The following is a 23,618-nucleotide window of genomic DNA, read 5'->3' on the forward strand; positions in this document are numbered from 1 at the left end:
CCTCTCGGGTATTAAAGACCTTAAGTGCCATTTTTTACCACTCGTTTGTGGGGTTTGGGCACCATCCTCAACCTGTTAAAATTTTGTTCTGAATATCTGTTCATGACTGACAATGGATAACAAAGACTGTGTCTCTCACTGTGGAAGCTGGGTCTAGATGGTATATTTGCTGCATAATTTCTCACAGCTTATCTAAGTTAACCTTATTTGAGACCAATTCCATACCATGAATGAGGCAGTGGACCATGATGTCTCTCCTCCTATAGCCATCCTGACCTTGTTGGTAATTCTAGTTGGGTCCTGTAGATGACACTGCCTTGTTACCCACAGAGACTGTATTGTCTACTAAGTGGGTCTGGTTCCAGTACCCACTTCCTAAACCCATCTGCATTCTTCAGGAGTGAGGTTAGAAGTCTATATGATATAGAGGTCATGCTAGACTAAGTCATAGGCCTGGCCAAGATAACAGAACTCTTTAATATAGGTAGAAAGTTGGCAGAGAAGGAGCCTAGATGCTGTTCAGTCTAGAAGAGGTCCTGTAGGGAGAAATGAACATGAACTGTAACAGGACCCTCAGCTCCTGCTTCTTCCCGGAGAGGGTAAAGGAGAACAGAGGGCTTAGACTGACTGTGTGATGCCACAGGGGAGAATCCAAGCACTGTAGCCAATGTGAGGACAGAGACCAGCATATGGGTTCTGAGGTAGTAGAAGTAGGGGCAGTGGAAGGAGAGACAGGGGAGAGGTAAAGGGTAAGGGGCTGTTCCTTGGTCTGTGTCACCAAGGAGGGAGGAGCAGGTCAGGATGGAGGAAGGTGGGTGGCAGTGACTTAGGCGACTCAGTCATGGTAGGTGACTCAGGCTCCAGATGTCCAGATAGAAGAACATTTGGGGGCACTGTAACCCTAGGCAACAAGACTTGGGCCATCAAGCACTGGCTAAAGAGCAAAGGGCAGGATCACAATTCTCAAAAAACCTGAACATAAGGATGCTCAGAAAGTTTCAGCATCATGGAAAATGTTAAAATCTAGAATGTCTTCTAGATTGAATAGATTATCTATTGATTATATAAAGTATACTATGGCCAGGCCACAGAGCAGATTATGGCCAAGCATTTAGGGTGCAAATTCTGAGAAAAATCCCAATTTAGGTAGATTTCCTGGAAGATATCCAAGTGGTGTCAGGGGAGCAACTGTAAACCCAGAAACACCCATTTCCCCAGCCTGTGCCAAACCAAAGAATATGAAGTGGGGTCCCAATTCGATATTCTGGGACTGGTCAGTTTTGTGAAGTTAATCTACAAACAGATGTTTCTAAAACATGAGATTACCTCAGAACAAAGGCCTGAGTTTGTTCCGGACTCTGGATGGACTTGCCTGTGTGTGGCCACATCTTCACAGAGTGAGTCCAAGGGGGGCAGATTAAGTTATAGAAAGGACAGGTTTATTTGGGAACTGAGGATCCTGGCTGAGTTCAGCAGCCTCAGGGGACAAGGCCAGAGGAAGTTGAACCCAGATTATGGTAGCCATCATTTTTAAGGATTGTAGGCAAAAGAAAGAAAATGATTGCCTCCTGTTGGACTTGGGGAGCTGGTGGCTCCAGGTGAGGGGGGTGGTTGGAAGAGTCCTTAGGAATGCCAGGAATCTGGAGGGCTTCCTTGGAGGGGACAAGGTTGGAGAAAGAGAGTAGGATTTATGGGATTATATGGGGGAGGGAGAGCGCAATCAGAGATGCCAATGAAGTGTGTGTGTGTGTGTGTGTGTGTGTGTGTGTGTGTGTGTGTGTTTCCGAATTTATGCAATACATGATAGAGTATTTGACTCCCACACTAGCTAAGAGCTATTAGGTTTACGGCAGTTAACATGCATCGCAGACTTGGACTAACATTGTGGCAAGCAAGATTCGGAGGGTAGATGAAAGCCTTGTTAGTATATAAACAGCTTCACAAACCTGCCTCTGTCTCCAGACATTTAGCAACCTCTGACAGCATCACTTGCTGCTGCCACCAGATATCCAGGATAAAAAGGAGAAACCCTCCATCTGTCCCTCCCTTATTCTGTCTCTTTTACTCTCTTACTCTCTGACTGTCTGTCTGTCTGTGTCTCTGTCTCTGTCTCTCTCTGTCTGTCTGTGTCCCTCTGTATCTGTTTGTCTCTCTCTGTCTCTGTCTGTCTGTCTCTGTCTGTCTGTTTGTCTGTCTGTCTCTCTGTCTCTGTGTGTGTCTTTCTCTCTGCCTCCCTGGGATACCCTCCCCCCCATGCTTCTAAAATAATCTTATACCATGTATGTTGTATGGTGCATATTTAACACTTGTCTCTCCAAAATAGTCAGCTAACAATCCTGTTGGGGTTGGAAACCCCAGACATTTTCTCAGAGTCCTAAACAGCTGGATGGGAGGTTAGTAGCCAAGGGTTACCCTCTTCCTACAGTGTTTCAACCTTTCATTAATCGTTTTTTGACAGTTTGGCATTTTTTAAAGTACTGCTTAATACATGCCCCTCCCACCAGAAAGGGAGTAAGGAGCTAGATAGATGTCTCAGCAATTAAAAGTACTTTTTTGTATTGAAGAAGACCCTCGGTTGGTTTCCAGCAACCATGCTGAGCAACTCATAGTTGCCTATAACTCCAGATCATGCAAGGGCAGGTTGGCACCCATGGGGGACCTCCCTCTTCTTTGAGGAGAAGGAGAGAGGAGAATGGGGGGAGAGATGTGCCAGGGGGCCTGTGAAGAAAGAAAGGGGGCTGCAACTGTCCCATCCAGCAGGACCAGTAATTACGGGGTCACGAGGGGAGCCATACCTGAAAAGATGGGACGAGAAAGAATAGAGCCGAGACCAAGAAGTGTCCCTATCAAGGTCTGTTTATTGAAGCAAAAGCAAAAGCTTATATAGGGTGGAGGCAGGGGCTAAGCAGCAGGGGTGGGGACCTGAGAATGCCTCCAGATGATGCCATCAGGGGAACATCCTGTGATTTATCTCAGAATACTATCTCTCGGAAAGTCCCGAGCTATCCTGCTGAACAACATCTGCAGGGAATGAAAGGAGAAAGTTATGCAGAGGCTGAAAGGAGGAAATTAGCTTTGGAATGGGCCATCAGTATTTTTCCATAGCCAGTAGATTCTTTTAGCCTTGAGTTGGCTCCGGACATGCAACCAGGATACAAAGTGAATGGATAAATAAACTAAAAAAAAAAAATAAATAATTACCCAAACTCTTCAAATTTCAGTTGTTCTAAATGTTGTGATTTGCTAGTGACTCCAATACTTCCTCACAGCCTCTGGAATCTCTTTGGAAGGCAAAGGGATAAGGAACAAGGCTTCTATGTCCTTGCTGTGGGATGAGCTGTTAAAATAATAATGCCATCTAGTGATTCATTTTCTATGTCCAATTTTCCTTTGCATTTTTAAATTTTAACAAATGTATCTTTACCACCAAAGAGATCATAGCTTTTTCTGTTAAAAAGTAGGGTGGTATACATAATTTAAAATAAGAAAAATAAATCCTGTGTGGTAGTTTGAATAAAAATGGCCCCAATAGGCCCATAGGGAGTGGCACTATTAGGAGGTGTGGCCTTGTTGGAGGAGAAGTGTCACTAGGGGATAGGCTTTGAGGTCCCAGTAGCTCAAGCCAGTTCATTTCCTCCAGCATCCTGTCTGCTTGCATGCTGCCATGTTTTCTACCCTCATGGTAATGGACTAAGCCTCTGAAACTGTGGTCATGTTGTCTCCTTCCAGCAATAAAACACTAAGCCAGAAGTTGGTACCAGGGACTGGGTGTGATAGGCCTGATTATGGTTTTGTTTGGAGGCATGTGGACTTTGGGAATTTGAATTAGAAAAGTAGTTGAAACCTTTAAATAGAACATAGTGGGCCATCCTCGTAAAAGCACGGTACAGTGGTGTTTAGGGTGATTTGAACTGTGGGGGGTTGGTTCAAGAGGTTTCAGAGAAGAATAATATAAAGATGAGGCCTATAGATTGGTCTTTTGATATTTTAGCAAGGAGTATGGATGCTTTTTGCCCTTATTGGCAAAGTTTTGCTGAGGCTAAAGTAAAGATTTTTGGGTTAATCCTATTGGCACAGGAAACCTCAAAACAGCCTAGTATTAACTTTGTTGTGTGATTATTGGTGTTCAGTCTTATGAAGATCTATGGAAAGGAGCAAGCTGAGTAAAGAAAAATGCAAAATGTACAGTACCAGAGAAAAGGGGCACCAGGAAGTGGGATGAAAGATAAACAGATTAAAGAAATGCCGGATGTTAAATGGACTAAAGGGAGCGGTAACCTTAGGCCAAGATCCCATCCAGATAGGCTTCCAACTTGTGAAAAGGAATTAAATAACAGCTCAGGTCCAGGTGTGCTGGTACATGGCAACAATCCCATCACTCAGGAGACAGAGGCAGATGGATATCTGAGTTCAAGGACAGCCTGTTCTATCCAGATTCAGAACAGCCAAGCTTAGGCAGTGAAGGAAACCATCAAAAACAGAAAGCTAATGATGACATAATTGAACAAGGGGCTCACATTCCAGCCCCAGCAAGCAGAAGAACTTGGCAGCTCCATCCATGTCTTCTGGCTTTAGAGACAAGGATAGAAGAAAGCAGTTATGGAATCTCCCTTCACTACTAAGGAAAACCACTGAGGCCAGATGTGTGTAGGTGTTTCTCTTCATGGAGGACTAGACAGGCTATTTTATGAAGCTGTAAAGGTAAAGTTTGGATTGTGCTAGAGGCATCAAATATTTGAGATGCAGAGCCTTGGGATACCTGCCAAGGATAGCTTGCTAACAGGGGTTATAACCAGCTCACAAGAAAGAAGTGTGTTGCAGTCAAGAAAGATGAAAGGAATTAGAGAGGTAAAGAGTGCTTTGGCAGACATGGAAATGCAGAGCTGGGAGTTTGCCCAGCTGGTTTTCAGTATGGCTTTGTTTCTAGTATTTCCTTATTATGTTACCTTTCTTCCCTTTTAGAATGGTAGATAATATGTATCCTGTGCCATTATATGTTGGAAGTATGTGACTTGCCTTTTCATTTTTATTTCACAGGGGACTTTAGTTCAGACATTGTATAAGTCTCAGAAGAGACTTTGGACTTGGAAACAAGATTGAGACTGTGATAGACTACGGGGACTCTTGAAGTTGAACTAAATGCATTTTGCATTATGACATGTCTACAAGCCTACGGGTGCCAGAGAGTGGACGTGGTGGTTTGAATAAAAATGGCTACCACAGGTCCATAAAGAGTGGTACTATTAGGAAGTGTGGCTTCCTTGGCATAGGTGTAGCTTGTTAGAGGAAGTGTGTCACTAGGGACCAGGCTTTGAGGTAAGTCTTAGAAGCTCAAGTCAGACCTAGTGGCATTCCTGTTTTGCTGCCTCCTGATCCAGATAAAGAACTCTCAGCTTCTTCTCCAGTACCATGTCTCCAGTACCATGATGACAGCTATTAACCACATTGATACACAGCCAAAGGAAACTGTGTAGGACCACACCTTGACCAGGACTGCTTAGTTATACATACTTCTTGCTCTTTGCCCCAACTATTATTCCCTTTAAAATATGAAAGCCCACTTTAGTGCTCCAAAGACGGACTTGGTGTCGCTGAACTCTTATCTATTCATCGTCCTAGAGTGCTGCACAGTAAATAATTTCTTTCTGCTTGCCAGAATTACTTCTCTCTCTAATTGGCATGTGGATATGGGCAGATGAGCCTAACTTGCTGTGGTTACAGGATACCTAGCTTTTGCCTAAGAACTACAGTTACAGATTTTGGTGAAACCAAGCTGAGTAAAAAGAAAAGCATCTTGTTGGTCTCACTTCCATGCAGTAAGTGAACATGGAAGCACAGCAAAGACTGAATGGTCCCCTGTGATTCTAGATACTATTTCTCTCCCTCTCTCTCTCTCTCTCTCTCTCTCTCTCTCTCTCTCTGTTTGTATTTCAGCATGGTAAATTCTCCTGACCCATGTTCCTTGAAACTCATCCTTCCTTGCCTTTCCAGGTCAGAGGTTCTCTGATGCATTTGAATATCTGTCATCTATATGATAAGCCTTATCTGTGACGGTCTTTTGAGGAAATCTGGGTTCCCTTGACTTATTTGGGAATATACTGATGTGACAAGGAACCTTGGATGTTATGACCTTGTGTTGGTAACTGTTGGAAAAGAACCACAAATTATTAACAGAGAAAATTCTAGGCATTTCTCAAAAAGATTCATAATCTGTCCCTAAGGACTTCCCAAATAGCCTAATCACAAGTCTGTGGCCATATTATTTTTACATTAAAAATCAACTTATCCTACACTAACCTTACTAGTCTTGGTATGTGTAGTTTAAAATATGTGTTATGTAGATATAAATACTTCAGAATAATTTTTGGACTTAACATTCCCCTCCCTTCCCTTACCCACTCCCTCTCCTTGCTGCTTCTCTCAAAGAAAATGTTACTCAGTCCTTCACTTAACCAGGCCTACTGAAACACAGTGAGTGCTGACTGTATACTTTAAGACTAAAGAGGAAGAAAAACAAGTCTCTAGTCACTTTATAACCAAGCTGTTATCTCTTAAGAGGTTGAAGGGTCTTAGTGTCTTAAAGTTCAGCCAAGCAGATGGGGATCTTAGTAGGTTTCCTTCTATCATAAAAAGAATCTAGATTCAATTCTTTTACCATGTGCTTGAGATTCCTAATAAATATATTTTTATAATTGCTAACATACAGTAAAATAATTTAAGTTTGCTTCCTCCTGGGTTGCTACTTAGAGTAACATTACTAAGAGTTAAAATTCCAATTAACATGTACTGTCTTATACACAGAAAATATGAAATCATCTGAGCCATCTTCTGATGAAAAAATATGAAAAATACGAAGCATTTTACTTTCTTGAGAAAAGATGATTTTTGTCTAAGTTCCAAAATACTGTAAATGATGTTTCCAAATGTACATTTATCTGAAAGACTTTCTAAGGTCAAATGCAATGTGCCAGTGTGAAACTATAATGGAAATTTTTGTGTCTGAATCAAAATGTTCCCTTAAAAATACCATTCTTTTAGAAGATCTTGAAAGATAACCTGATTTAAAGGACAAAATATTTAGGGTTTTATTCAGATCATTGCTCATGTTATGCTGATTTAGTTAAGGGTTCCAAATAAGGAAACTGATTTTTACCAAAGTCTAAGTTCATTCAAATGTCCGTTTGTATAAGTTTTTAAAATGACTATTTTATAAACCAGTATTATTTTTAAGGTGATTCTAGTCTCTTTACTGCCTTATATGTCTATGACTAACAAAGTGTAGGAAGATGCTAACCTTTGTCTAAAGATTATGCAAAACATTTGGAGAATTAAATTAGTTAAGTTAAATTATAAATGTATAATTTATATAATTTAAAAATTAATAATTGTACATTAAATTTAATTGTAAATTAAATGCATTTATAAAATGAGCAGGCATTCTCATGAACAATATTTGTTCCATCTGGGCTTTTAATATGTAAAATGGCTAATGAAATTCTTCTGACATGCCTGTCACTTGTAAGTAGTGCTATTCAAGTGAGACACTTGCCATTTGGGCAGTACTTCCATTAAAAAAATTTTTGACATCTTTTTATATTGAAAAAGTGCAGCCTTTTGTTGTTTTTGTCCCTATGACACTCACTCTCACATTAGGAAATAAATCTATTATTTATGTGTAAGAAGTCTGAAGTGGTTTTTTGTTTGTTTTGGCCAGTGCTATTAAACCTATTATTTTACTGAGCCAAATATTCTAAACGTTGAAAAGAAAGTGATTTAAATATAAAAATATAGAAATAGCTATGATGATAATTGTTGTAGACTCCTGTGTGCTAAATATATTTATGACCCTTTTGTATTTCCAGTGCTCCTGACATTGAATGTTTGGGAGAGTGCTGGTCCTTCACACTAGAGCTGTTACTGGTGCTGATGCTTTCTAGGCTTGTCCTCATCTGCTCCTGGCTTGATCATGACTACACCCTTAAGCAAAGGTAAACATGTCTGAAAACTGGGGACTCTGATTGTCCCTCTCCAATAACTCAAAGTATTGGACACTGACCCCTGGGGAGCAGATCTATAAGTAAGTATATTCTACTTTTATTTTGTTTTTTCTTTTGTGAGACAGGGTTGCTCTGTATAGCCTTGGCTGTCATGGACTTTGTAGATCAGGCTGGCCTTAAACTCACAGTATTCTGCCTGCTTCTACTTCTCAGAGTGCTGGGATTAAAGGCTTGCACTACCACACCAGGCTGAGAATTACATACTCTTAACTGCGGAGCCATCTGTGAACTCATGAAAACTTTTATTTTTAAAACATAAAATTGAGTGGTGATTTTTATGAGAACAGTCGGTTATTGATAAATTGTCACCAAACTGAAAATGGTGTCAATCATAATTATTATGTTGCATGTAGTAGAAATTCATATTTTTGTCAATTGTTGAACTTCAAAATTATAACCATGTCTAATTAAAGCATTTTATCAAACATAATTTTGTTCCTTCTCCAAAACATTTATAGTCAAGTCAGGAAAAATAACTGTAACAAATATGCACTCTTGTTGAGTGTATTTGTTTTTGTTTTGTTTTTGTATCTTAAAAAACATTGTAACTTTGTCTGTTCACATACAGAAGCATTTCTTGTAATGAAATAGCCTGAGCCATCAGGATGTGGTGAAGCATGCCTTTAATTCTAGTGCTGGGAAGGTAGAGGCAGGAAGATCTATGTGAATTCAAGGCAGCCTGGTTTGCATAGAAAGTTCCAGGCCACCCATAGCTACCAAGAGAGACTTTGTTTACAGAGCAAGCAAGCAAGCAAACAAACAAAACCCCAAATAATGTGAATGAGACATGAAAAACCATTCTCAGTACAAACAGAATTGAATTTGACAGTGATGTTATGTCTAGACTAAAACCTTTTAAAATACTCATACTTATTAGTTGCTTGATTTTGTCCAATAAAGGATTTAGTAACCTCAGCTCCTTACCATTTGTCACTCCAATGCTGTAACCCACAGGGGATCAAATCAGCAAAGATGGAACTCATCTTACCACTAAGGAAGAGCATTGCAGTTGATCATTGATGCTTTTCGAGAAATTTGTTGTGGGAAGTTGTCAGAATTGAAATGAAGGAATACTGGGCATAGTGGAACACAACTGTAGTCTCAACACTTGGGTGGCCAAACAAGGCAATTGAGAGTATAAAGGCAGCCTGAGATATATAGCAAAACTCTGTCTTTAAAAAATGTAGTCACTTGTTCCATCCTTTCCTAAAATTACCAGGGAAAGAGATTATCAATATATGGCTCTTATGCATGGTATCAGGTTGTTTTTTTTTAATTGTGATAAAATATGCCAATAAAATGGAGTCACATACTTTTAGAGTTTTGTCATTTTGTTATTAATAAAATCTCTTACAGATATATCCAGAGGCTTGTCTCCTGAGTGATTTTAGAGCCTATCAAGTTGATAGCCAATATTAATCATTACCACTCCACTTCTTATCATCAACTTGACAGCCGATTGCTTTTACGACATTGCCTTCTATTGTTGTTGCTACAGACTCATGGTCATTTCATAATGCAAAAATATATTCAAACCAACTTTGAAGTACCTCTTCTCTCTAACAATTCTAGAACTGTTTAAAAATCCAAAATACAGTCTCATGAAACTCAGGAAAATGTTTTAACTGTAGCACCTTACAAAATAAAAGTCTAACCAGTTTAGTGTCTCTGGTTTTATGTTGAGGTCTTTGATCCACTTGGACTTGAGTTTTGTGCATGGTGATAAATATGGGTCCAGTTGCATTTTTTTACATGTAGACATCCAGTTAGACCAGCACCATTTGTTGAAGATGCTATCCTTTTTCCATTGAATAGATTTGGCTTCTTTGTTAAAAATCAAGTGACCGTATTTGTGTGGGTTCATATCTGGGACTTCAATTCAATTCCACTGGTCAACCAGCCTGTTGCTGTGCTAGTACCATGCTGTTTTAATTACTGTTGCTTTATAGTACAGCTTGAGATCAGGTATGGAGATTCCTCCAGAGGATCTTTTATTGTACAAGATTGTTTTAGCTATTTCTGGATTTTTTGTTTTTCCATATGAAGTTGAGAATTTGAACTTTCAATGTCTTTAAAAAATTGTGTAGGTGTTTTGATAGGGATTGCATTGAATCTGTAAATTGCTTTTGGTAAGACGGCCATTTTTACTCTATTAATCCTCCTGATCCAAGAGCAAGGAAGATCATTCCATGTTCTCATGCCCTCTTAAATCTCTTCAGAGTTTTGAAAATTTTTTTCAAATAAGTCCTTCTCTTGCTTGGTTAGAGTAAAACTCCTAAATATTTTATATTGCTTGTGGCTAACATGAAGGGTGTAGTTTTCCTACTTCCTTCCTCTGCACGATTGTCATTTATATAGGAAAGCTACTGACTTTTTTGATTTAATTTTGTATCTAGCCAATTTGTTGAAGGTGTTTACCAGCTGCAGTAGTTCTCTGGTAGAATTTTGGGGGTCACTTATGTACACTATCATATCATCTGCAAATAGGGATTGCTGGTGGGAATGCAAACTAGTACAACCACTTTGGAAATCTATCTGGTGTTATCTCAGAAAACTGGGAATAAGGCTTCCTCAAGATCCACCTATTCCACTCCTGGAAAATACCCAGAAGACGCACCAGCACACAAGAACATTTGCTCAACCATGTTCATAGCAGCCTTATTCATAATAGCCAGATCATGGAAACAGCCTAAGTGTCCCTCAGTAGAAGAATGGATAAAGAAACTGTGGTACATATACACTATGGAATACTACTCAGCTATTAAAAACAAGGAATTCCCGAAATTTGTGGACAAATGGACTGAACTAGAAATGATCACAATGAGTGAGTTAACCCAGAAGCAGAAAGATTCAAATGGTATATAATCACTTATATCTGGACACTAGCCCAAGAGGCATGTCCCATGAAAGTCTTCACTTACCAGGAAAGTGGGACAAAGGGGAGGACATCCTATTCAGACTCTAGGTGAGAGAAGCAAAGGAGAATAGAGAAATAAAAGGATCCAGAGGGTCCTAGAAACCTACAAGAGGAACATTATGACAGGTGGATCTGGGTCCAGGGGCCCTGTTCAAACTATGGCACCAGCCAAGGACAGTGTGTGCAGCAAACATTGAACCCCTACCTAGATCTAGCCAATGGACAGGACATTCTCCATAGTTGAGTGGAGAGTGGGGTCTGACTTTCACACGAACTCTGGTGCCCCATATTTGACCACATCCCCTGGATGGGGAGGCCTGGTAGCACTCAGAGGAAGGATAGCAGGCTACCAAGAAGAGACTTGACACCCTATGAGCATATACAGGAGGAAGAGGTCCCCTTCAGTCACAGTCATAGGGGAGGGGAGTAAGGGGAAAATGGAAGGGAGGGAGGAATGGGAGGATACAAGGGATGGGATAACAATTGAGATGTAATATGAATAAATTAATAAAATATATTAAAAAATAAAATAAAATAAAAACCAAACTTTTTGGTTCCAAAATACACAGAATAAACATACCTATACCAAAATGGAAGAATATAGACACAACAAGGAATAACAAAAGAAAGATTAGAATACATTAAGACAAACTCCAAATCCTGCCTGGCACCTGTGACTAATAATGGAATAACTGGGAGCTGTAGGAGATGCCACCCTCCAGCTCAGCTACTTGTAGAAAACACTTCTCTCTTGATTCATCTCCACTTTATGTCTACAGTTTTCTTTGGTGGATATCACATAGTTATTCTGTCTTCAACATCCTGGGGTCTCTATAACAGTTGAGGTTTCACCTTCACACTATTACAGTGACTTCTTAAGGTCTTCTTTTTAGGACTCTGACCATGGGTTACATTGCCTTTCTTTTTCTTTTCTTTTCTTTCTTTCTTTTTGTTTTTTTGTAGTTGGATCTTAGGATTTTTTTTCAATGGTTGTAATGCTTGAAAGAGAATTACAAGTGATTTATCAGTATTTACCTTGTCCAAAACTAAACTTTTTCATACTCCTTGCCTTCACAGTTTTAACATTTTCCCAAACCTTCATATTATAGATCTAGGAGCAGTGGGCAGTAGCTGTGCCATGACCTGGGTTCTCTGATGTCTTGAAATTTCCTTTCCCAAACAAATTAGTTATTTACTTTTTAATTGAGTCTCATTTCAATTCTCAAAGCATTGGCAGGACACAGTCAAACTTCTTGACAGACTCTAACACAGATGACTTTTAGTTTAGTTCTTGATAGAAATGAAACATCATAAAATGAGCATCTATTTTTTTACATTTTTCTTGGCATTTTAAACTTCCAAACACCCACTCATATATCTCATTAAGCTTTAATTACCCCATTCCAGGAGTCCTTAAGTCCATAGCTGCAAACTCTCACAGTCATTCCAAAAGCCTGTGAGTCACATAGGATTATTATAGAACTGGACCCACTTCTGTATAAATTATTATACAGAAATAATTTTCTGTATTTTTAATTACTATGATTAAAAAACTTACATAGTAACTCAAGAAAAGTAGGGTTTATTTTGGCTGAGTTTAAGGACAAAATCTATCATACAGAAAAGTTTGATGTCAGGATCATGGATAATGGGTCACATTAGCAGCTAGGTAACAGCAAGGAATTCTGGTACTTGACATGTTTTATTCTTTTTCTGAATTCTAGAACTCCAGCTTATAGAATGATGTTGACCAGATTTAAGGTGGTCTTTGTCTTTTTATTTCTATTAACTCAATCTAGTCATACCCAGAAGTTTGTCTTCTGGGTGATTCTAGTGTCACAGGGAGCCCACAGGTGATGACAACTCTTTTAAAGGCAAAAGCAACATCCCAGCATATCATTTTGTGGCTTCAGGGGAGTTTCTATGCAGGAAACCATTCTGATAGAAGGTAAGATAAACAGTTGAGGATGTGGGTGTACGTTTATAAGCAGGTAGTCTAACAGAAGCTAATAAAATTTAGCTGGGATGTCTTGACTTCAGGTCCTAGAATAGAGCTAGATAATTTTCCATGGGGTTTTCCATCAAAGAGATCAATTTCTAGTTCAATATGAAATGGCCTCAGTAAGCATAAGCTTGGAGGAACATTGTACCATCTTGCCCTGTCAGATTAGATCCTGCCAGGTTGGCAGTCAGTATTAATTATCATGTATGCATATATTCTCAATATGCATATGAATATATTAATATATAAACATTTATTTATATTTTTTCCTCTCATTTATTTACCCTGTTATATGACATAGATTGAGATGACATAATTCAGTATAAATTCATATTATAATATTTAAGTTATAGGATATTAAAAGACAACATAATCCTCAGGAACTTTGTCATCTATTCAAGAAAAAAGAGTGTTTGGGGGGTTATATATGGGAGGGATATTTAAATCATGTTAGACTGAATTATGATCTTGTTATGTTGTCATTTGAAAATAAAGCACGACATAAAATATGCTAGAGCATAAGGTTGATAAGGAGCCATTTTGTGATGGTTAGTCTTGATGATCACCTCAGTTGAGGCTGTAATCAACTAAATGACGTGGCTCTGGGCATGTCTGTAAGATTGTTCTTAGGAAGAGTGCCACTTACTGGTGGCAGCAAAGATGTAAACAGGTCCAAAGGAAAAAACCAATGCTTCTTGATTGTCCATCTTCACTTCTTATTGTTGTTCAATGCCTCCGTCCTGCTGCTATTGTTGCTGCTCCCACCATACTTTACTGAAATCAAAGCTGCTTCTATTGTACACTGAAGACCAGAAGGCCAGAAACCATCTTAGAATTGTCCAGACTTCCTATTCCAGATTGTGTCTTCAGAGACACCCAACTTCATGGCATGGCAGAGTAACAGGTTTTCATTCTTTCCAGTATGCAGATGGCCATTGTTGGCCTATGTAAGCAGTTTTGAGACAACTTAATGAGTCTTTTCTATAGTATATATTTACTCTAAAAGTTCTTTTCTTCTAGAAAACCCTGACTAATCAAAATCCTTATTTGTCTATCAATTTTCAAAGATACCTTTGGTTGCTACAGCAATCTGTGCATCAGTTGTTTTTTCAAGGCATGAAACATATTCTATACTCTGCTGGCTTATAAGGTTACTGGTGTCAGATGTGATGTCATTCTATTGTGTTTGCTTTTGCAGTTGAGTTCGTGCATTTTTTTTGTGGCTCTTAGCATCATCTCTTCCCTTTATATTTTTGACATCATGATTATAGTATGTCATGGAAATATGTTTTCTCTTGCCATGTCTGTTAGGGATTCTAAATTCCTCTTGTAAGCATATGAAGGAAATATTTGTTTCTTTCTCTAGCTAGAGAAATTTATGTAATAATTTCACCAAACACATTGTCTGTTTTAAATTTCAATCTCAGCTCCTTCTTCTCTTCCTCAGACTCGTAGATTTGTTTTCATGGTGACGGTATCCCAGATTTACTTTACATTGTGGTCATGCTCATATTTGTTTTTATTTAATGTATTGCTTCTTGATATCCTCTACAAATGATACTTCTTTTGTTTTTTTTTTTGTTTTTTTTTTGTTCAACTCTATATTGTTGTTTGTTTTTGAGACAGTATCTCACCATGTAGCACTGGCTCTCCTGGAACGCACTATTTAGAACATGCTGGCCTTGAACTCACAGAGATCAACTTGCCTTTAATTACATGTATCAGCATGTCTGGTCTCCAATATTTCTGTTTTTGACCTCAATTTTCTTGATGAATTTTTCTTTCATGATACCAACTTGTGATTGATATTGCTGACTTGCTCATCCATTTTGCTTATTTTCCCTTTATGTTTTGGCCCTCCTTCAAAGTCTTAGATTAAGACAATCTGCTTCTTTCTATCCTCTAGCAAGATTTTGAAACCTTCATCTTGCAATTTACATCGTTCAGATGTATGAAGTCAGCAGTAATAACCTTGCCTTCATTTTTTCATGTCTCTCTTTTTAAAGCAATTTATTTATTCTTATATTTTTATTTTATGAGCATTGATGTTTTCTATACATGTATATCTTTAAAAGGGTGTCAGATTTGCTGGAACTGGAGTTGTGAGTTGCCATGTGGGTTCTGAAAATTGAATTCAGGCTTTCTGGAAGAAAAGTCAATGCTCTAAACTCTCTAGGTCTTCATGTTTCTTTTTTTGTGACTTTTAACATTTTTTTCTGACTTTATTTGGACATTTTATTTAGCAAACTACTGTTAGGGCTTGTAATGCTTAATTTTTAACCACAATTTCAAAAGCTGAAGTAATCTGGGAACAGGGAACCTCAATCAAGAACATGCTTCCATTAAATTGGCCTACCAGCAAGTCTGTGTGGTTATTTTCTTGATTCATGATGGATGTGGGAGGGTCCAACCTACTGTGGGTGGTATTGTCCTTAGGATGTGGTCCTGGCCTGGCTGGTATAAGAAAACAGGCTGAAAAACCTATGAAAGTGAGCCTGTAAGCCATATGCATTCATGGCCTCTGGTTCAAGTTCTACCTCCAGATTCTGGTTCACTCAATGATGAACTGTGAGCTGAGGCTGTGAGAAAAACAAATCCTTTTCTTCTGAAGTTGTTTTTGATCATGGTATTTACAACAACAGAAGGCAAAGTATGGTAAGGTTCAACTTCTAGTTATCACTTAGAGAGGAGAATACAACCAGTGACAACTGTTAAAGCACAGAGGGCATAGAAATGCTATTAATAATTAGTCAAAGCCCACTCACAAGTCACCAATAATGACACTAATATATAGTTGGCAAAACTAATGCATAAAGTTTCAGTTCATTTAGGAAAAGTATGGAAATTATAAATGAATGAGATGAAGCAAGAAATCTGAAGAAAAGGAAAAACAGAGGAGACACAATGTCAAGTAAATTAAAAGGTGAAGATAAGTGGAGAAGAATTCTTTGGAAGGGGAAATAAAAGAACAATATATTAGAAAGGGTTCTGAACAATTAGAAAATTCAATAGCAAAATTATATCATTGTAAGATGAAAATAAAAACAAAGTTTAAAAGGCTTTAAAAGGATAAAAGAGGCAAAGTAATACTTAAATCAAAACATAAAGAAAAAAACATGTAGTGGGGAAGTTTCAGTTATAAGAAGAAGAAAAGAAGAGCAATGAAAGGAGGAGGGGAAAGAAAATAAAGAAGACTGCCCAATACTGAAGAGGTTCAAAACTGAAATTAGCTTAATATTCAGATAAGAATAATAAAATCAACCTTTTAAGTAAGATAAAGGAAAACTATTGTCAAAAGCTCAGTAAAATGAAGAAAATGGGAAGTACACATGTCAGAAAAAAGAAGAAATAAAAAGGAAGAAGACAGAGAAAAAAGAAAAGGTTTGAGCTATTTTTCTTCATGACTAAGGATGTAACAGTATACAGTAGGGTGGAGGCAGGGCTTCAGTTGACCTTGTGACCTCTTTCTATTACTCAGGTGTTGAGCTCATACAGGACAAGCCAGGGCTGACTGCACTTCATTCTAGTAGTTTTACTTCTACAAGGCCCTCTGCTGGCCATATTTACCTTTGCAATCTGTGGTATGAACAGGTTCTTTCACCACTAGAATATAGATATTATCTACAGTCTAGATACTCTACCGACTGACAACATGATGGCTTCATGGTATGGTTAGGGGGAAGGTATTTTATTGTAGATATGAGAGAGAGAACAGGCAGAGTCAGCTGGGAGAGTTTAGAACAGAGAGAAAAAAAAGTAGACTGAGAGCATGGGTAGCAGGTTTTGAACCTAGACATGAGAAAAAAAGAACCAGAGGGTTGAGGGGAGACTGAGAAAGAGAGAGAGAGAGAGAGAGAGAGAGAGAGGAAGAAGAAGAAGAAGAAGAAGAAGAAGAAGAAGAGAAGAGGAGAGAAAAGAAAGAGAGACAGAGAGACAGAGAGAGAGAGACAGAGATCTGCTAAAATTTCTGAATTCTTATGTTCTGTAGCAGTGAAGGGTTTTACACAGGTGTCTTAAGATAAGTGTACTACCCATGGGTCTCAGACTTAAGATTATCATATTTCAGGCTCATTCTCAGTTGATGAGAGCTGTCTGTGGCACCTAAAGGTGGTCTATCTTTTCCGATGGAAGTAACTTCTTGATTATAGCGTCTAGCACCATCACTCTAGCTTTTTAACGTCTTTTTTATCTTGTCTTAATAATTGCCTTTCAAGTATTTCCATTCATGGGGCTGTGGTGGGCTAAATTTAAACTCCATGAAAACTTATTCAAGATTGTAGAAAAGAGAGATTCCAAGATGGCAGCACCTATCACACACTGTATCTGATCTACAGCACAGAGACCAGGCACCTGACTGTGAGCCACAGACAACAAGACCTGGAGTACACTATGGAAGAATTCCTTGATCCCCACAGGCAAGGGCACTTGGCCTCTAGCCATTCACCAACAGTCCTCTCTCAATGGACAGTGAAGGACACCAGAAGCTACCTCTCAACATCAGAGACAGCAAGATATCTAAAGGGCAGTGTAAAAACACAAACAACAAAAATCAAGACAATATGGCATCTCCAGATCCCAGCTATTCCAAAGAAAGCAACCCTGAGAACTCAAACACATTTGAAATACAATAAAATGACCTCAAATCCGTAGTAATGAAGAAGATAATTGAGGAAACAAATAAAATCCATAAACAAATGCAGGAAGATGCAGCCAAACAGGTTGAAGACATAAAAGAGGCCTATAGAGAGGCACTGGAAGAAATTCAGGAAAATACAATCAGATGAAGGAAATAAATAAAACAGTTCAAGATCTGAAGATGAAAATTGAAACAATGATAGAGGCTAAGATAGAAGAAAAATGGAAACAAGAGACCTTACAGAAGAAAGCAAGCAACAGAGGTGAGTTTCTCTAACAAAATCCAAGAGATGGAAGAACGAGTGTCAGAACTAGGAGATACAATCGTAGAAGCAACCGTCAAAGAAAATGCTAAATCTGAAAAATCCCTGACACAAAATATCCAAGAAATCAAGGACACCATGAAAAGATGAAACCTGAAGATAATAGGCATTGAGGAAAAAGAAGTCACTGACTCCAAAGCCCAGAAAAATATCTTCAAACAAATCATAGAAGACAATTTCTCCAATTTAAAGAAGGAGATGCATATAAACATACAAGAGGCCTACAGAACACCAAATAGAATCGATCCAAAAACAAAATCTTCCTGCAACATAATAATCAAAACTCAAAATAAACAGTACAAATAAAAATATTAAAAGCGAAAAGGGAAAAGGGTCAAGTAACATATAATAGAAACCTATTAGAATTACAAACGACTTCTCAGCAGAGACCATAAAAGCCAGAAGGGCCTGAACAGAGGTCCTATAAACCATAAGAGACCACAGATGCCAGGCCAGACTACTATACCCAGCAAAACTATCAATAACCTTTGATGGCGAAAACAATATATTCCATGACAAAAACAAATTCAAACAGTACCTATCCACAAATTGGGCCTTACAGAAGTTACTAGAAGGAAACCTCCAACACAAAGTGACAAGCTACAACTAAAATTATACGGGAAATAGATAACTACTCCATGGCAAAAATATAACCATACAAACACTCTACTTGCAACCAACAACAAAATCAAGAGACTTAACAGTCACTTGTCATTAATATCTCTCAACATCAATGGTCTAAATTCTCCAATAAAAAGACACAAACTGAATGGATGCATTAACAAGACACAACATTCTTCTGCATTCAAGAATCATATCTCAGCCATAAGGATAGACATTATCTCAGGGTAAACAGCTAGAAAAAGGTATTCCAAGCAACAGGACACAAAAAGCAAACTGGTGTAGCTATTTTAATATTCAATAAAGTAGATTTTCAACCAAAATTAATCAAAAGAGATGAGGACTTCATATTTATCAAAGGGAAAGTCAACCAAGATGACATCACAATTCTCAGCATCTAAACTCCCAATACAAGGGTACCCATATTTGGAAAAGAACTATTAACAAAGCTTAAACCACAAATCAATCTCCACTCATTAATAGTGGGGGCCTTCAACACCCCACTTTCACCAAAGCATAGGACATTGATACAGACACTAAACCAAGAAATAATGACACTAACCAACATCATGAATCAAACGAATCTAACAGATATCTAAAGAACTTTTCATCTAAACACAAAGGATTATACCTTTTTCTAAGCACCCCATGGAACCTTCTCCAAAATTGATCATATAGTAGGTCACAAAACAAACCTCAACAAATACAAGAAGACTGTAATAATACCTTGTATCTGATAAGGTCCCTATGGTCCAAAGCTGGACTTCAACAACAACAGAAATAACAAAAAGTCTACACAAACATGGAAACTAAACAACTCTCTACTTAATGACACCTGGATCAGGGAAGAAATAAAGAAAGAAATTAAGGACATCCTGAAATTCAATGAAAATGAAAGAAAAACTTACGCAAATTTGTGGGATACACTGAAAGCAGTGCCAACAGGAAAATTCATAGCACTAAGTGCCTTTATAAAGAAATAGAAATCATCCTATATAAGCAACTTAATGACACATGTGGAAACTCTAGAAAAAAAAAAGAATCAGAAACACCCAAGAGGAATAGACATCCAAAAATAAACTCAGGGCTGAAATGAATAAATTAGAAACAAAGGTAATAATTCACAGAATCAACAAAACTAACAGCTGGTTCTTTAAGAAAATCAACAAGATAGACAAACTCTTAGCCAAGCTAACTAAAAGGCAGAGAAACACTATCCAAATTAACAAAATCAGAAAATTAAAAATAACAACAGACTCTGAAGAAATAAGAAGAATCATAAGATCCTACTTCAAAGGCATATATGCCACAAAATTTGAAAATCTAAGGGAAGTGAACAATTTTCATGATTGATTCCAATAGCCAAAATTGAATCAAGATCAGATAAACAAATTAAACAGTCCTATTCTTCCAATAGAAATAGAAGCAATCACTGATGATCTCCCAACCAAAGAAATCCCAGGGACAGATGATTTCAGCGCAGAATTGTATCAGACCTTCAAAGAAGAGCTAATACCGATACTCTTCAAGCTACTCCAAATGATGGAAATGAATGGAATATTTCCGAATTCATTCCATGAGACCACAGTCACTCTGATACTTCAATCTCACAAAGACCCAAATAAGAGAAGTGTTGAATTCAGGTTGCATCATGCACTGTTACTTGACATTGGATAAAAATGTTGTTTATCAGGCTACACATTACCCTAAGAGATTCCATTTTACAGGCAGCTTTTGACTCCATTTATATAACACCATCTGTCCTAGTTTTGCTAAGATAAAAAACTGACTAAGAAAAACAAAAACAGAAAACAGAAAACAAAAAAAGAAAAAAACAACTTGGAGAGGAAAAGCTTTATTTACTCTAGAAGAGCTTTCTTGGTAAAGGGAGTATTGCCTCTGTAGGTCATCTTTACAATGGTTGTGCTTTAGTCTATTGCTTTTTTACTTTCAGTCAGGGAGAATTGTCAACTGGCTTCTGGGACACATGGTCCTTTCTTCTTCTTTTCACTGGTAATGGTCTTTAAAAAAAACCCTGTCTCACAAATCCGAGCAAGCTTCCCAAATGATTCTGGTTGAGCCAGCAAAGGGCAGTCTTGGGAAGTGGAGACCAATGTCCTCCATTTCTGCAGGATGGCCTGATAGGCTATGGAAAAGGTTCACAGCCTCTGGGCATCTCCCTGAGACACTCAGACAACTGAGAAATGTTGGACTTTGGTTTTCCAATTCTGACAACATATTTTAAACAAAGGACTTTAGAAAAGAGAGTTCATGACAATTAAGTGGCCTGTAGATTTGGAGCGCTTAAGCTCCTGGGCTTGTTATTTATCTTAGGCAGTCTGTGACCTCCTGAGTATTTGGTACTGATGGACCTCACTTCTTCCATGACATGGCCACCAATCAAACCCTCAAGAATCTACATCTCTGTCACTAGCATTAGAATATCTTGAGATCCTGATTTGCCATTGCAATGGACATTTGCCAGTAAAGATGTGTGGACAGAGGGTATACTGTGGGACACATTGTAACAAAATACAGCTTACATGAGAAGATGTTTTCTATGTTTTTCCATTTTAGTTTGCTTGCTTGCTAGATTGCTTGTGTGTTTTTGTTTGGGGAGTGAAATTGTAAGGGCTGAGGGTGGATATAAGGATGGGAGATGAGCAAGACTGGGGTGCATGATGTGAAGCTCAAACAAAAATCAATAAAAAACTTTATATGAAGATGTATCAACAAAGTCTTAATGATGGAGGCAAAGAGATGAATTTACAGAATAAAGTATATAACTAATTAAAAGAAAGAAGCAAAGAAAGAAAGACAAAAGACAAGGAAAATTTTAGGTTCATGATATTTTATGAATTTTTCATTTCATTTCTTTGTTTTATTATTTTCAATTCCATGACTTGTTGAATTTTAAGCCTCTAAAAAGTCTTAGCAAATCCACATAGAACTTTTGTTTTATGCTGCTGCACACCATATGTTTCTGTGCACCTATTGTAAGGATCCCTTGGAATTGGTACAGAACACACCAAGACACCAAATTCTTAGCATGAAGGAGAATTATTACCCTGGGCCTGGGGGAGGGTAGTGTTCTGGTTTGGACAAAGTCAGACAGCAGGGTATCTTGGCAGTAGTGGTTTTTAAGGAGATAAAGGGGAAGTTTGACTTAGGTTGAGTTGGTAAGTCTTGATTGGAAAGGTTAGCTAGAGGAGGCTAAACAATGAATTTTGATCACTGGACCTTGGTATTTTCATAGCTAGACGTTAGTCATCAGTCTCAGGAACAATGCAGTGAATAACAAGGGAGTGGAATTTGAGGGTTAGCTTTAGAAATGTAATCTAATGGTTTAACAAGGAAGAGGAGAGGGGAAAGGGGAAAACCTGCAAGTGCCATATTTGCCAGGCTCAAGACTATTAGAGAGAACCCTTTACCTACTTCACACATATCAATTTGAGTCAAAATCTACCCACAGCATCCATTTCATGCAGTTTTTGTTTACTGTTTTGAAAAGTTTGGCCTATGGCTAAAATAACGTCTTCCATTTATTTTATCTTCTCAATCCCTTCAGAGAAATCTCTTCCTCCATCCCTTCAGAGAAAATGTTTCTCGTCCTATATTGAGGGAACTTTCTGGAACTGTGAGCTGATCCACAACAACTGGAGGCCTTCAACACTGGAGTCTGACTTTGGTCAGGGGGGCATCCATCACAGAATAGGACACAGAAGTAAAACTCAAGGCTTAAGCTGAAGTCTTTTTACACAATTAGTGTGCTCAATGTGACAATTCCTGGTAGCAGACATAGGGAACCATAGAAAAGAAGTGTGAGGCTGTGGAGAGCAAAGCAAGCCCTGGGTGTGTGAAGTCCTGAGTGAGCATATGCTGATGACATAAGCCAGCCATGTCAAGGACCCTAAACTCAGGTCCACAGAAAAATGACAAAAGTCCACACTCCTAGTGTGAGGCTTAGATGGATGGAGAAACTTTCCTCTTGTCCATGTACTGATGTTGATAGTGTGTGAAGACAAAGTCAACCACAGCATTCTTCCCTGGGATATTTATGGCCTGAAGACTGCTATCCTACAAAGAGTGCACCTACTGTGATTAGCTAACCATGCCCCTTGTTCATCTGTGTACAATAACTCTGCCTTTCTCTTTATCTGTGTGTAATAACAGCACCTCCTTGTTCAGTGTATGCAACAGCCATTATCACTGTTCAACTATGTATAATAAACATGCTGAGCTTCTGAGTTGCTGTGACTTCTCCATTAGACAGCCTAGATTACCTGATCTCAGCCTTTTTGTATGTTTATTCTTTCTTCATTCCTTTGTCACCCAGTAAGGCCACGTCTCTGGAGCCATGCACAGGCATGCCATGGGGATCAACGTCAACATGCGCTAAAGTGTCAACTACTGTGCTTTGAACATGGTTTAAGTATATTTCTCTGATATGTGATGGAAGGTTGATCTCAGTGTAGCAATGAGGAAGGTAGAAGAGTTTTGTGAGATGGGTTTAGACAGAAGTCCTATGTCATAATAGGCACTACTCTCAGATAGATCAAGGCAGCTGTCAGGAAACCATTAAATCTTTTGGGTTTTGTGAGAGTATGTTTTCCCTGAATCATTAGAGATTTTGTGACCTGTACACTTTAAGTACATTCCCCAAATGTACTCTGCCATATAGTTGGTCCTGCTATATACCATTAAGCTCTCTCCACAAGTCAACCCATTGGGACCACATCATCTTAGACTGTGAACTTCCAAAAATATACACTAAATAAAAACTATTTTATATGTAGTTACCTTGCCTCAGATTTTAGAACCAAAACAGTGTGACTAGCACACCATTTTTTAAAGTTTATCAGAAGTAATACAGTTAGGAACATTCATTAATTTATGGTCAATTAAGTTAATTCATAGCTTAGTTAGATGAATTGAGTCTTTATGATGACTATCTCTACAAGGCCATGTAAACAAGAGGAGGGGAAACTTGGATTTCTAAAATAAAAAAGACACTGGAAGCAAAATGAAATGAATAACAATGGCTACCACTAGAGAGGCAGAAC

Source organism: Acomys minous (assembly GCF_964271855.1).
Source record: "Acomys minous genome assembly, chromosome: 2".
NCBI classification, from domain to species: Eukaryota; Metazoa; Chordata; class Mammalia; order Rodentia; family Muridae; genus Acomys; species Acomys minous.